The 13,443-nt window shown below is 42.0% G+C and overlaps 1 protein-coding gene across 1 annotated transcript in view; it reads left to right on the plus strand.

Moving 5' to 3' along the window:
• The window catches only part of DMC1 (DNA meiotic recombinase 1), a 375,853-nt gene that overhangs the window by 128,921 nt on the left and 233,489 nt on the right, over positions 1 to 13,443 (plus strand). The gene's annotated exons all lie outside the window — the stretch shown is intronic.

Raw genomic sequence — 13,443 nt, forward strand, 5'->3', positions numbered from 1 at the left:
TTTTTCAAGCAATATACTTTTCTATATAGCAGCTAGGGCTGGTATATATGACTTCAGCATTCTGTCGTAGCCTACACTCAGCCTGGCTTGTCCCACTGGACTGGATATTGCAGGACTAGCTTGGAAGTGATCTTGGGCACTGGACTATGCACAAGAAGCTTTCCAGACCCTGTTCGGGTAACAAGTTAGCTGAGGAGCACTTTTTAGGTCCACTACCTCAGTGATTGTCCTGTCTTTGATGACTCACTCTGTAAGTACAGTGCCTTGAAAAAGTATTCATACCCCTTGAAATTTTCCACATTTTGTCATGTTACAACCAAAAACGTAAATGTAAAGTGTGGCGTGCATTTGTATTCAGCCCCCTTTACTCTGATACTCCTAACTAAAATCTAGTGGAACCAATTGCCTTCAGAAGTCACCTAATTAGTAAATAGAGTCCACCTGTGTGTAATTTAATCTCAGGATAAATACAGCTGTTCTGTGAAGCCCTCAGATGTTTGTTAGAGAACCTTAGAGAACAAACAGCATCATGAAGGCCAAGGAGCACACCAGACAGGTCAGGAAAAGAGTTGTGGAGAAGTGTAAAGCAGGGTTAGGTTATAAAAAATAAAATCCCAAGCTTCGAACATCTCACGGAGCACTGTTTAATCCATCATCCAAAAATGGAAAGAGTATGGCACAACTGCAAACCTACCAAGACATGACCATCCTAAACTGACAGGCCGGGCAAGGAGAGCATTATTCAGAGACGCAGCCAAGAGACCCATGGTTACTCTGGAGGAGCTGCAGAGATCCACAGCTCAGGTGGGAGAATCTGTCCACGGGACAACTATCAGCCGTGCACTCCACAAATCTGGCCTTCATGGAAGAGTGTCAAGAAGAAAACCATTGTTGAAAGAAAGCCGTAAGAAATCCTGTTTGCAGTTTAAGAGAAGCCATATGGGGGATATTAAAAACATGTGGAAGGAGGTGCTCTGGTCAGATTGGACCAAAATTGAATTTTTTGGTATAAAAGCAAAACGCTATGTGTGGCAGAAAACTAACACATGATGGTGGCAGCTCTATGTTGTGGGGATGCTCTTCTTCAGCAGGGACAGGAAAGCTGGTCAGAGTTGATGGGAAGATGGATGGAGCCAAATACAGGGCAATCTTAGAAGAAAACCTGTTATGCCGCGTACACACGATCGGGATTTTGGCCGAAAAAAGATATGATGGCTTTTCCGATGGGATTCCGCTCAAGCTTGCCTTGCATACACACGGTCGCACAAAAGTTCGCTGAACTTTCGACCGCCAAGAACGTGGTGACGTACAACACTACGACGAGCCGAGAAAATGAAGTTCAATGCTTCCGAGCATGCGTTGAATTGTTTCCGCGTAGGAATTTTGCGCGTCAGAATTGCTACAGACGATCACTGTAGGAACTTTTAGGAACTTTTTCTGACCTAAAAATTGAGAACATGCACTCAATATTTTGCTGGCTGGAATTCGGCCAACAAAAGTCCGATAGAGCATACACACGGTCGCATTTTCCGACCAAAAGCTCTCATTGATCTTTTGCTGGCCGAATTTCCGATTGTGTACACGGCTTTAGAGTCTGCAAAAGACTTGAGACTGGGGCGGAGGTTCACCTTCCAGCAGGACAACGATCCTAAACATAGAGCCAAAGCTACAATGGAATGGTTTAGATTCAAACATATTCATGTGTTAGAATCCAGACCTAAATCCAAGAGAATCTGTGGCAAGACTTGAAAATTGCTGTTCAGACACTCTCCATCCAATCTGACAGAACTTGAGTTATTTTGCAAAGAAAAATGAGCAAAATTGTCACTCTCTAGATGTGCAAAGCTGGTAGACCCAAAAAGACTTGCAGCTGTAATTGTAGCAAAAGGTGGTTCTACAAAGTATTGACTCAGGGGCTGAATTCAAATGCATGCCACGCTTTTCACATATTTATTTGTAAAAAAATGTGAAAATCATTTATCATTTTCTTTCCACTTCACAATTATGTGGCACTTTGTCTTGATCTATCACATAAAATCCCAATAAAATATATTTAAATTTTTGGTTGTAACAAGGCAAAATGTGGAAAATTTCAAGGGGTATGAATACTTTTTCAAGGCACTGTAGGTAAATCGCGCACAAAGCTAACTCATTAGTTTGAATCACCGGGAGCCTTTATAATCCTCGCTTTCTGCCTTTATCTTCAACAAAAGAGGTCAATATTATTGGGGTGAGCACTAATGTCAGCCTCTGAATGAAGTGTTAGGTTCACACACTGTACCCACTTTTCCACCATTTTGCGTCAAGGAAGCTTTTCCCTGCTGCTACTTCTGCATTGCAAAGAGTCAATGGATCTCTGGTCCATTTTTACTGCTCACCTACTGTGACTGTGGTCACCTCTGGCTAGCTGCTACCAGCTGTCAAGGTTTTGTGAGCACTCGAGGCCTGAGCTTTTTTGCTTTATGGTCACAATATGTTTGCTTCCAGTCAGAGAGGAAGGTCCCAGTATGACGGGTGACTTCAGCTCACAATTCCATAACAGTTCCGGAGATGTTTGCTCTGTGCAAACATCCCCTTCAAACTGATATCCTGTTACCCTACTATTATAGGGTCATTAGAGTCATGTCCTTGTCAGCCAGTGTCTCTCTGACTTTGTCTGAGACTTTGTGGTCCACTTTACCCACTTTCTGGCTGGTTAGATCTTATAGCTGATCTGCCCCAGCTTTAGATATAGAAGAAAAAGCTGCGCTATATAATTTAGGTGATCAAAAAATGTGTAATAAAAAGTGTTCAAAAACAAGTGGAGATATGAAGACTCCACTTGTCACACTGTTACATAAATATATGAATGCAATCACTAGTGAAACGTGCAAAAAAAATTTATAATAAACAAATAAAATAAATAAATTGTAAATAAATAAGTCAAACAAGATAAAGTCCACTCCGATGGACTGTTAGATAGAAGCCCCACTCAATGTGCAATTCAAAGTGATATTCCAAGTAGTAATGTTTTCAGCCCTCTCAATAACAGTAGCATGCGACCACAACACCAAAGAGGGAATGATAGAGTGCGACAGGAAAGTTCCTCCACCTGTAATGTTAATGCCGCTTACCAGCTTGTTAGATCTCTTGTTTAAGGAGATCATAGGTGCCTGTGGCTAGAGCTGCACAATTAATCGTCAAGAATCGTTATCGCGATTAATCGTCAAGAATCGCTATCGCGATCTTGACTAAAATGTTTCACAATTCTTTCTATGCAAAGAATTCTCTCTGCTCTTCTAAAGCCACAGCCCTCAAAAGAAAGGAACAGAAAAACTGGGCAGTCTGCCAAGAAACAAAACATTCTCTATCAGTTGAACTTAAGTATAAACATTGTAACAGTTTGTCAATGGAATAGACTTCCTGTGTAAGTGAAAAAAGTTTAACCACTTAAACACTAAACCTTTTTCTGACATTTGTTGGTTTCAAGTTAAAATCCTTTTTTTTTGCTAGAAAATTACTTAGAACCCCCAAACATATATATTTTTTTTAGTAGACACCCTAGAAAATAAAATGGTGGTTGTTGCAATATTTTATGTCACACTGTATTTGCGCAGCGGTCTTTCAAATGCAATTTTTTTGGAAAAAATTACTTTAATGAATTAAAAAAAAAATCTAACCAGTAAAGTTAGCCCTTTTTTTTTTTTGTATAATGTGAAAGATTTTACGTCGCAAGAATCGTGAGAGAATCGTGATCTTTTTATTCTAAGCAAAAAAATCGTGATTCTCATTTTGGCCAGAATCGTGCAGCTCTACCTGTGGCTCTTATCCCCAGCCATGGGTCTTTGAAACTTGAGGCTAGATGTCCCCGGACTCTCTATGTGGAGTATCCTCTGTACGGCAGAAGTAAGCTCATTCCCCATGCAAGAACATAAAGGCTTCCATAGCGTAACTCGTTTAAAATATATTTATTAAAATAATAAAGTATTGCACTTACAGTTTTGGCAAGAACTCATAGCATTTGGTATAAAAAAACGAGCCGGCCGGCTCACGATAGCTGCCCGTTGCTTCCGGGCCTAGCGAGGTATGTGGTGATGTCAGCACGCCGCTCCTCCCTACGCCGTTTCGTCAAAGATGACATCTTCCAGGTGCTCCTTAAACAAGAGATCTAACAAGCTGGTAAGCGGAATTAATATTACAGGTGGAGGAACTTTCCTGTCGTACTCTATCATTCCCTCTTTAGTGTTGTGGTCGCATGCTACTGTTATTGAGAGGGCTGAAAACATTACTACTTGGAAGATCACTTTGAATTGCACATTGAGTGGGGCTTCTATCTAACAGCCCATCGGAGTGGACTTTATCTTGTTTGACTTATTTATTTACATTTATTTATTTTTATTTGTTTTTTATATATATTTTTTGCACGTTTCACTAGTGATTGCATTCACATATTTATATAATAGTGTGACAAGTGGAGTCTTCATATCTCCACTTGTTTTTGAACACTTTTTATGTCACATTTTTTGATCACCTAAATTATATAGCGCAGCTTTTTCTTGTATGTTATATTTAGTGTGTGTGTCTCACATTATAGTTGCGGCTGTTTTTTTCATTCTATGATTTATTTGGATAGCGCAGTAAAAATACCTTTTCCCCAGCTTTAGATGCCTATGAGCAATTCGTTTTACTGAGTATTGATTCTGAAGCATCCCAATCACTACCTAACGAGATTTTTCTTGAGTTGCATTCTTTTGTTGTTAGTCTAGAATTAAAAGAGATCATTTAGACCGGCCATACACGGAGCAAATGTCTTTCCTGCAACCACGGGTGTTGCAGGAAACAAATTTGCTCGATTCCCCCATCAATACAGACATTGTTGATGCAGGAATCCCTCCTGCAGGGCCATTGTCTTCTCCCGGTGGGGGAAGTCGTCCCTGCCGGGAGAATACGTGATTATTGCTAGCGCTATAGCAGCCGCTAGCGATAATCGCAAGTAAAACCCGACATGCTGGTTGCACCCATGTTGATCGATTGATCTACTTGGTAAATTCAGCCTGTCCATACTCAGTTTGAATTAGGCCAGTTCCTGCTGAACCGGCTGAGATTCGAACAGTGTATGGCCTGCTTTAGACTCTTGTTGATGCAGTGCACACTACTCTAAATTTTGGGGATCAATCTGCTATCTTGATTTTCGGGTCTTTCTGAGCTCCTCAAGCTGCAAATACATTTCCATTGAACCTGCCCTTTGATATATTAATTTATGTGCTTGACAACCCTCAAACTCTTATTGGACTTTTCCTGTTTGAAAATAATTTTGCCAAACAGTGGTCTTCACCCACTCTGGATCCATCAGTGGCTTGCCTTAACAGGTGAAGCCTAGGGCAGAGGAAAGAGCTCCTACATTTAGGGATCCACCTGATCAGCAGTTGTAAGCAGATATCTGAAGTCTTAGCTGGTCATACAGTTTATGTATTTTGGTACATTCCTGTTGGTTCAGCCCATATTCAAACAGTGTATGGTCCTGATAGTACCACGTTGTTCGACAAAAGTCAAATGTTCAACGGACCTTTGTCAAAGGAGCCTACCAGAAAATTGTTGGCCAAATAATGCCTCTAATGCATCTAGCCAGCACCTGCATACAATGGCCTGGCAGGGGGGATTTGTCTGTTAGCATGAATGGAAGTACCTGTTAGATTTCTTTTGTTCAGTCTGAAGGATATCATTGGAGGCAAGAGAAACCACCTGCCACAGTGTAAGAAGTCTAGAGAAAAGTTGGATAAGTCCCCTCCCTCTTCTTCCTTTCTTCCTGGAGTGAGTATGTCTGGGTTTCCTAAACTTGGTTTTGTGGCCACCTGCAACATATGGAGCATGAAGCCCACTAAACCCTCAAAGAAGCCTTCATCGGTATGAAGGTGCGCCCCCACTTTCCATAGTGGGGGGGACATTTGTTAATCCTTGCAGACTCCTGGGTAGTTTGCCTTTGCGGCAATTAGGTGCAGAGTGATATTTCAGGATTGCAAATTGAGTCTTCACCCCCTGTTAGAGATGGGATGGGTTGCCTCCTGCTAGTCAAAGGTCTTCTGTACAAGCAAAAGACTACTCTAATTAGTATGTACCTGCTAGGTTTCCTGCCTAGATGGAAAAACATAAATAGGATATCCTCCTCCTGGGAAGTGTCTGTGACCTCACACTAGATCCTCTGTTGGACGTATTAAAGGGAATGTCTCATCTATCATACTGAAAACTGCAGAAGGCTAAAAAGCTACTTCACGATCATCAGTTAGTGGATAGCTGGAGGACTCTTGTTCGAGACTACACCTTCTATTCATCCAAACATAGAACATACACCAGAATTGACTACATTTTTGTTACATAGAGCACCCTCCCTTTCTACTCCACTGCCACTATTGGTTTGTTTATCTTATTGGACCACACCCCCACACACTGCTCCATTCATATAGGGGACTCTTCACCCCGAACGTGTCACTGGAAGTTGAATGAAACGCTGTTAAAAAAACGAATTTATAAACCCCAAATCTCACAAGAATTAAGCAAAATTTTCTCCATAAATTATGCTGAGGATGTCTTACCTTTCTGTCTCTGGGAATCGCACAAATGCTTAATCTGAGGACTGCTCATAAAATTGTGTTTCCTCAGGAAAGAAAACCTTAATTCCCAGTTAGACTCCCTTCTATCTGAAACCTGCCCCTCTAGAACAAGCTCATAAGAAATCCCTGGCAATATGGGGAACCAATTGAAAAACCTTCAAGATAAGCTAAACTCCCTTCTTATTGATAGAGCAAAAGTAAAACTTACACAATGTGGAAGGTCATTCTACGAGTTTGGAAACAAGCCAGGAACAATGATTGCTAAGGCCCTGAAACAGGCCAGGGTGAGAAATTGTATTCCACAAGTTAAGACATAGCTAGGGCCTTTAAAGAATATTACTCCGCTCTCTGTAATCCAGGAGATTAGACACAGCCACTTCTCTTTTGAGTCCAAACACTTGGCAGCCCCACAGTGTATCCAAGCTTCTGGCATGCCTAAACTCTCTGCAGGTATCATACCTCAGAAGAATGTTTTTGTGCAATCTAATCTTTGAAGTCAGACAAGGCACCTGGATGGCTACACTCTGGCCTACTATAAGACCTTTCAGGACCGCTTGTGTCACAGATTTTTGCAGGTCTATAACTCAGGGAAAGTCATTCACTCCCAGAGGTAACATAAAAGGAACAAATAACAGTTGTTCCGAAAGAAGGCAAGGATCCTACCCTATGCTGTGCCCATCCCCTATGCTATGCCCATTCCCTATGCTATGCCCATCCCATTTCCCTGCTTAACGTGGATTTAAATATATTCACGTAGATCCTTTCCTCCAGATTGCTCTCATCCACCCAGACCTGTCTGGATTAACGCCCAGTGGAAAAGGTAGGCACAGTATTCAGTGGGTCCTTAATGCCATCCACTTCTCCCAAACGAAACACACTCCACTAGTGTCTTTACAGAGTGGATTGGGCCTTTTTTTTCCCCCACGCTGGACTATAAAGGTTTGGGGGGGGGGGGGTGAAGAAATAGCTGTTGATGCTGTATTCCTCCCCATTAGCCAAGGTTGAAATCAATGGTGCTAGCTAAAACCTTTTTCATATAAGAAATGTGACTCAGCAAGGATGTCTTTGCTTATATTTATACCCTTTTTTAAATTAAGATCCCACCTGAGCATACAGGGCCTCCACATGAAATGGGGTGATAATGAACTTGCCATGTATATCGACGACTTGATATTTTTTATGACTTCCCCTTTGATCCCTTTACCTAACCTTTTGGCTGAGCTGCATAAGTATGATGCCCTTTTGAACTTCAAAATGAATTATTCCAAATCAGAGGCTATAGGTATTGAAATCTCTCCCAACCTTAAAAATGAAATCTGCACCCTTTTCCATTTCAAATGAATGGATTCACACAACTGTTAACTGGGAACAATTATCCCCAGCAATCTATATCGAATCTTCAAGCTTAACTTCAGCCCACTTATCAGAACACTCAGTTTAGACATCAAACAATGGGACATAGGGCTTTCACCTGGGATGGGATTTGTGAAGGATCTGCAAGCCAGATTCTTAAAGTTCATTTGGTCAGGTAAACCAGCAAAATTACAGAGATCAATACTGTCTCTCCCAAAAGGAACAGGGGATGTTGTGCATTGGATTTTCTGCCCCAGTGAAATATCATGAGGCAACCCATTTACCCAGAGTCGTCGACTGGTGTACGTAATGTGATACAAAAACATGGATTGAACTGGAACAAGCCTTTGTGGATCTTCCATTAGCAGGCCTTTCTTGGTTCCCAGATAAATCAATTCAATATTAAACTATGAAGGAAATGTGAGCCTGACACTATAGCATTTAGAGGTAATGGAGACACCTTGGGAACTATACACCTCAAAGCAGTACGGCAACTTGGACTGGAAGGATATGGCGGTGCAGCCCTCCTCAGATCGGGGGGGGAACAGAACACTGCACAAAAGCAAAGAGGACGCAAACGCCTAAACATACTCACAAGCCAAGTTGGCAATGGTCTTGTCATTTACACACAGCTCTGAGGAAGGGGGCCATTTGCCCAAAACGCATAAGCTGCCATTGTCAGCATAATACCAGTTGGAGTTGGAAACTAGAATCTGAAGGCACTTTATTACATATTTTCTGGGACTGCTCAAGATTCTGGGAGCTTTAGGATATGGTTGAAAGTACAACCAAAACCCACACAGGTGTGTTTCTTGAACGAAATCCTGCAGCATACTTTCTACATGATACTCCCATATCCACAAAGAAATATAAACACTTCTTACTTAAACACCTTCTTAATGCGTCCAAAGCCTGCATACCAGCACTGTGGAAACAAACATCTCCCCCTATGAAAATGCTCTGGCTCTCCAGAATTGGGGAAATTCAACAAGTGCAAAACCCGACCATGGCCCTGAAAGGACCAAGAAGAGACGTGTTGGCAGACTTGGACACCATACTTTTTCTATAAGGATCAGACACCCTTGGCTTTCCAGTTAAGGCTGGGCTAGATTTTTCCTACTCTCGGATATGACACTGTGACTTTCTTTTCTCCTCTTCGTCCTCATTCTCGCTTCATTTATCTTATCTTTGTAGTTTTCACAACAAATTCTAAAAAAGTTACATGAAAAGCGGTAGTCACTAGTTGGCTTTTAGCAGTTAAAGCTACCATAGATTGGTCACAAGACTCAGGCTTTTGATATATCTACATTAGAGCTGCCTGACTAATAGTTAAAAATTGCGATCTCGATTCAACCCCCCTCACGATCTTAATCTGGCATTTCAAAGATTCATTCATGTAACAAGTGCAGAGCCGTTCTCTGCTCACTCAAAAATACAACCGTTCCGGCAAATGTTTATTAACATTGCTTAGTGCTGGGAGATAAAATGAAACATTGTAATATTTAGTTCTTTTAGATCAAAGGGATGAACTTCGATGTGTAAATGAGGGCAATTTAACCAATTAAAGACTAAACCTTTTTCTTAAACACGTTTGCTTACAAGTTAAAACCAGTATTTTCTGCTAGATAACCCCAAACATTCTATATATTTTTTAGTAGAGACCCTAGAGAATAAAATGGCAGTCGTTGCAGAATTTTATGTCACACTGTATTTGCGCAGCAATCTTTCAAACGCAAATTTGAGGAAAAAAATACACTTTAATAAAAAAAAAAAAAAAACTGTAAAGTTAGCCCATTTTTTTGTATAATGTGAAAGATGATATGCCGAGAATCGTGATCTTTATTCTAAGCAAAAAAAAATTGTGATTCTAATTTTTTACAGAATCGTGCAGCTCTAATGTACATTGAGCATTACAAGCCCTTGTGACTTGCTTGTTCTGAGACAACAAAACTGAATGTCGATATAACTGATACGTTGTGATACAATGCATGCTACTGATTTGTACTGCTACTTTTCCTAAATAAAGAACTTGTGAAAATAAAGAAAGGTCTACAGAGCTTAAGTGCAAAAAACATCTCTTAAGGATGCCTTCCACTGGGGAAAGCCTTTTTTTTTTTTGCTAATTCCTTGACAATGTTATCAAGGAAATCACAGGGGAGTAAAGTTGCCTTTTTGCTCCAAAAAAGAAGGAAAAACTCAATTGGCTAAAGCTCCAGCTCTAAAACTAAAAACGGAAAATTGTATACTCACCTTTCCGTAATTTTCCTTTCCTGACGCATCTTCATGGCAGCACACACTGGGTTGTGACTCCGCCCCCACAACCTGACAGGATTGGTTTAGCTATAAAAGTTGAAGAGAGATGACCCCCACCATTCTCAGTATATATCATCTTAAGACAGGGTGGGAATCTGTGTGCTGCCATGAAGATGCGTCAGGAAAGGAAAAGAAAATTACGGAAAGGTGAGTATACAATTTTCCGTTTTCCTGACGCCTTCATGGCAGCACACACTGGGAAATAACTCGCCAGTCGGGAGGGTGCAATTAAAGTTTTATTATTCTAAAGAGCTGTGGAATTGGCTGTAATAATGGATCTGCCAAAGTCCGCTGTAGTTAGATGCGCAGAATCAATCTTATAGTGAGAAGTAAATGTATGTCTTGACGACCAGGTAGCTGCCTTACAGATTGTCTCCGGTGAAACTCTGCAGTATGCTGCCCATGAGGTTGCCACTGCCCTGGTTGAGTGTGCCCTGATGCCTTCTGGGATGGCTAGTTGCTGAGACGAATATGCCTTCTTAATGGTGTTGACCAGCCAGGATGCGATTGTTCGGGAAGTTGCTGGATGACCTTTCCTAGGACCGTGAGGGATTATGAGAAGAGTATCTGATTTTCTAAAAGAGGCTGTAGCTTCCAAATAGTTGGTAATGATAGTTTTAACATCCAATGCATGAGGTTCACCCTGGTCGTTAGTAAAGGATGGAAGGTTGATATCTTGATTATAATGAAAAGAAGATGATACCTTGGGAGTGAAACGTTCCGAGGGTCTTAGTACCACTCTATCGGGATAGAAGACTAGGTAAGGTTCTGTTATTAATAGCGCTTTAAGTTCTGAAACTCTTCTAGCGGATGTAATGGCTATAAGGAAGGTTACTTTCAAAGTCAGGTTCCAAAGTGAGATAGACTCAATTGGCCAAAAAGGAGGTTTAGATAATGCATCGAGTACTGTGGAGAGATTCCAAGCTGGAAATGTGGGTTTCTTTGGAGGTCTGATTTTTAAGCAAGCCCTCATGAACTGAATCACTAGTGGATGTAGTGCCCATCTAATGCCTGTTTTAGCCGAAAGAGCCGAAATCTGGACTTTAAGAGTACTTGAGCTTAAGCCTTTGGAAATACCCAACTGAAGGAATTCCAGAACTTGTGGTGTCTCTGGTGATATTGGGTTCCATTTTCTTTGTTGGGCCAGAGAACAAAACCTATTCCATACTTGTGAGTATGTCTTGTTGGTGGTGTTTTTCCTTGCTTGTAGAAGAGTAGAAATGACCTCCTGCGAGCATCCCTGCTCTAACAGCCGAGTCCTTTCAATTTCCATGCTGTCAAGTGTAACCTCTCTGGAGCTGGATGTAGAAATTGACCCTGGGATAGGAGGTCCGATGTTACTGGGAGAGGCAGCGGTTGTTGTAAGCTGAGCTGTAGTAAGGTTGTGAACCATGGTCTCCTCGGCCAAAAAGGAATTATGGCTATTACTGTTGCTGATGATTTCCGAAGCCTGGATAGGAACCTTGCAATTAAGGGTACTGGAGGAAAAATGTAACCCAACTTGAAATTCCACGGATGGGTCAAACAATCCATCCCCTCGGCCGATGGGAAGGCTGCTCTTGCCAGGAATCTTCGACATTTGGTGTTTGCAGGTGTGGCTGCTAGGTCGATCTCTGGTGTTCCCCAGGTTCTTGAAAGAAGGGAAAAGGCCTGTTGGCTCAATGACCACTCGTTGTTTGAGAGCAGTTCCCTGCTCAAATAGTCGGCCAGCATGTTCTGAGCTGCTGGGACATATACCGCTTTCAGGTCTATTAGGTGTACTTGAGCCCACTCCATGATAGGATGTACCTCCTGCATCAAAGAGCGACTCCTCGTCCCTCCTTGCCTCTGGATATATGTTACAGCGACTTTGTTGTCCATTCGAATTACGACATTCTTCTCTACCAGATATGGAGTGAAGGCCAGGAGTGCCTGAAAAGCCGCTCTGAGCTCTAGTATATTGGATACCATCCCATGAGCCTGGAACTTCCATTGCCCTTGAGCTGCTAGATTCTGGTAATGGGCTCCCCATCCTAGCTGGCTGGCATCTGAGGTGACCACCTCTGGTTGTGGAGAAACTAGAGGTTTGTATCTCTTGAGATTTTTGGGACGTGTCCACCACCACATCGATTGCTTCACATACCTGTGTATGTAGATTCTCTGAAGCATTGATGCTCCATCCCACTGCCTCAGAAAGGAATTCTGGAAGATTCTTGTGTGCCATTGAGACCACTGGATCATGGGCAGAGTTGCAGACATGGAGCCCAGGATACTCATACATACTCTGGCTGGCAAGTGTGTAGCCGAGATTAGCCTCTGAATTTTCTGAATCAGAGGCATGATTTTCTCCTGAGGAAGCTGTACTCTGTTTAGGATGGTGTCTAGTTCCGCACCTAAAAAAATCATCTTCTGAGTGGGCTGAAGCTTGCTCTTCTGCCAGTTCACCAGCCAACCAAATTTTTGCAGAGTTAATAGTAGGATTTCTCGGTGTTGTATCAAGATCTGGCGACTTTCTGCTAGAAGAAGTATATCGTCCAGATAATGATGTACTCTTAGACCTTTTTCTCTGAGGTATGCAATGAGAGGCAGGAGAACTTTGGTGAAGGTCCTGGGAGCTGATGAGATGCCGAAGGGTAGGCATTGGAACTGGAAGTGATGTTGTTTGATTGAAAAGCGGAGACATTTTTGAAAAGCAGGGTGTATTGGGATGTGAAGATAGGTGTCTGATAAGTCTACGGACAGCATCCAATCTCCTAGATTCACAGCTAGTAGTATGGACTGTAGGCTTTCCATCTTGAAGGTTTCTAACTTGATATTTTTGTTTAGTCTCTTTAGGTCCAGTACTGGCCGTAAATCCCCCGTTTTCTTTTTTACCAAAAACAGAGGGGAGTAAAAACCTCTGCCTTTTTGACATGGTGGAACCTCCAAAATTGCCTCCTTTTGTTTTAGTTCCATTATGTATTTCAGAAGGATTCTTTTCTTGTCTGGAGAAGCTGGGAGTTTGGTTGGCAGAAAGTGGTTCCTGGGGGTTTTGTTCAGGAATCTCCATCTGTGACCATACTTGATCGTAGAAATGGTCCAATGGTCCCTGATGTTTTCTGACCATATTTGTATGAATTTCTTTAGTCTGGCGCCCACCCTTGGAGGATGGGCGGGCGTACCTTCAAAAGGACTTCTGTTGCTCGGTAGAAGGGGTGGTCTTGGTTTTTCG

The sequence above is a fragment of the Aquarana catesbeiana genome, linkage group LG07 (assembly GCF_042186555.1).
Source record: "Aquarana catesbeiana isolate 2022-GZ linkage group LG07, ASM4218655v1, whole genome shotgun sequence".
Taxonomy (NCBI): Eukaryota; Metazoa; Chordata; class Amphibia; order Anura; family Ranidae; genus Aquarana; species Aquarana catesbeiana.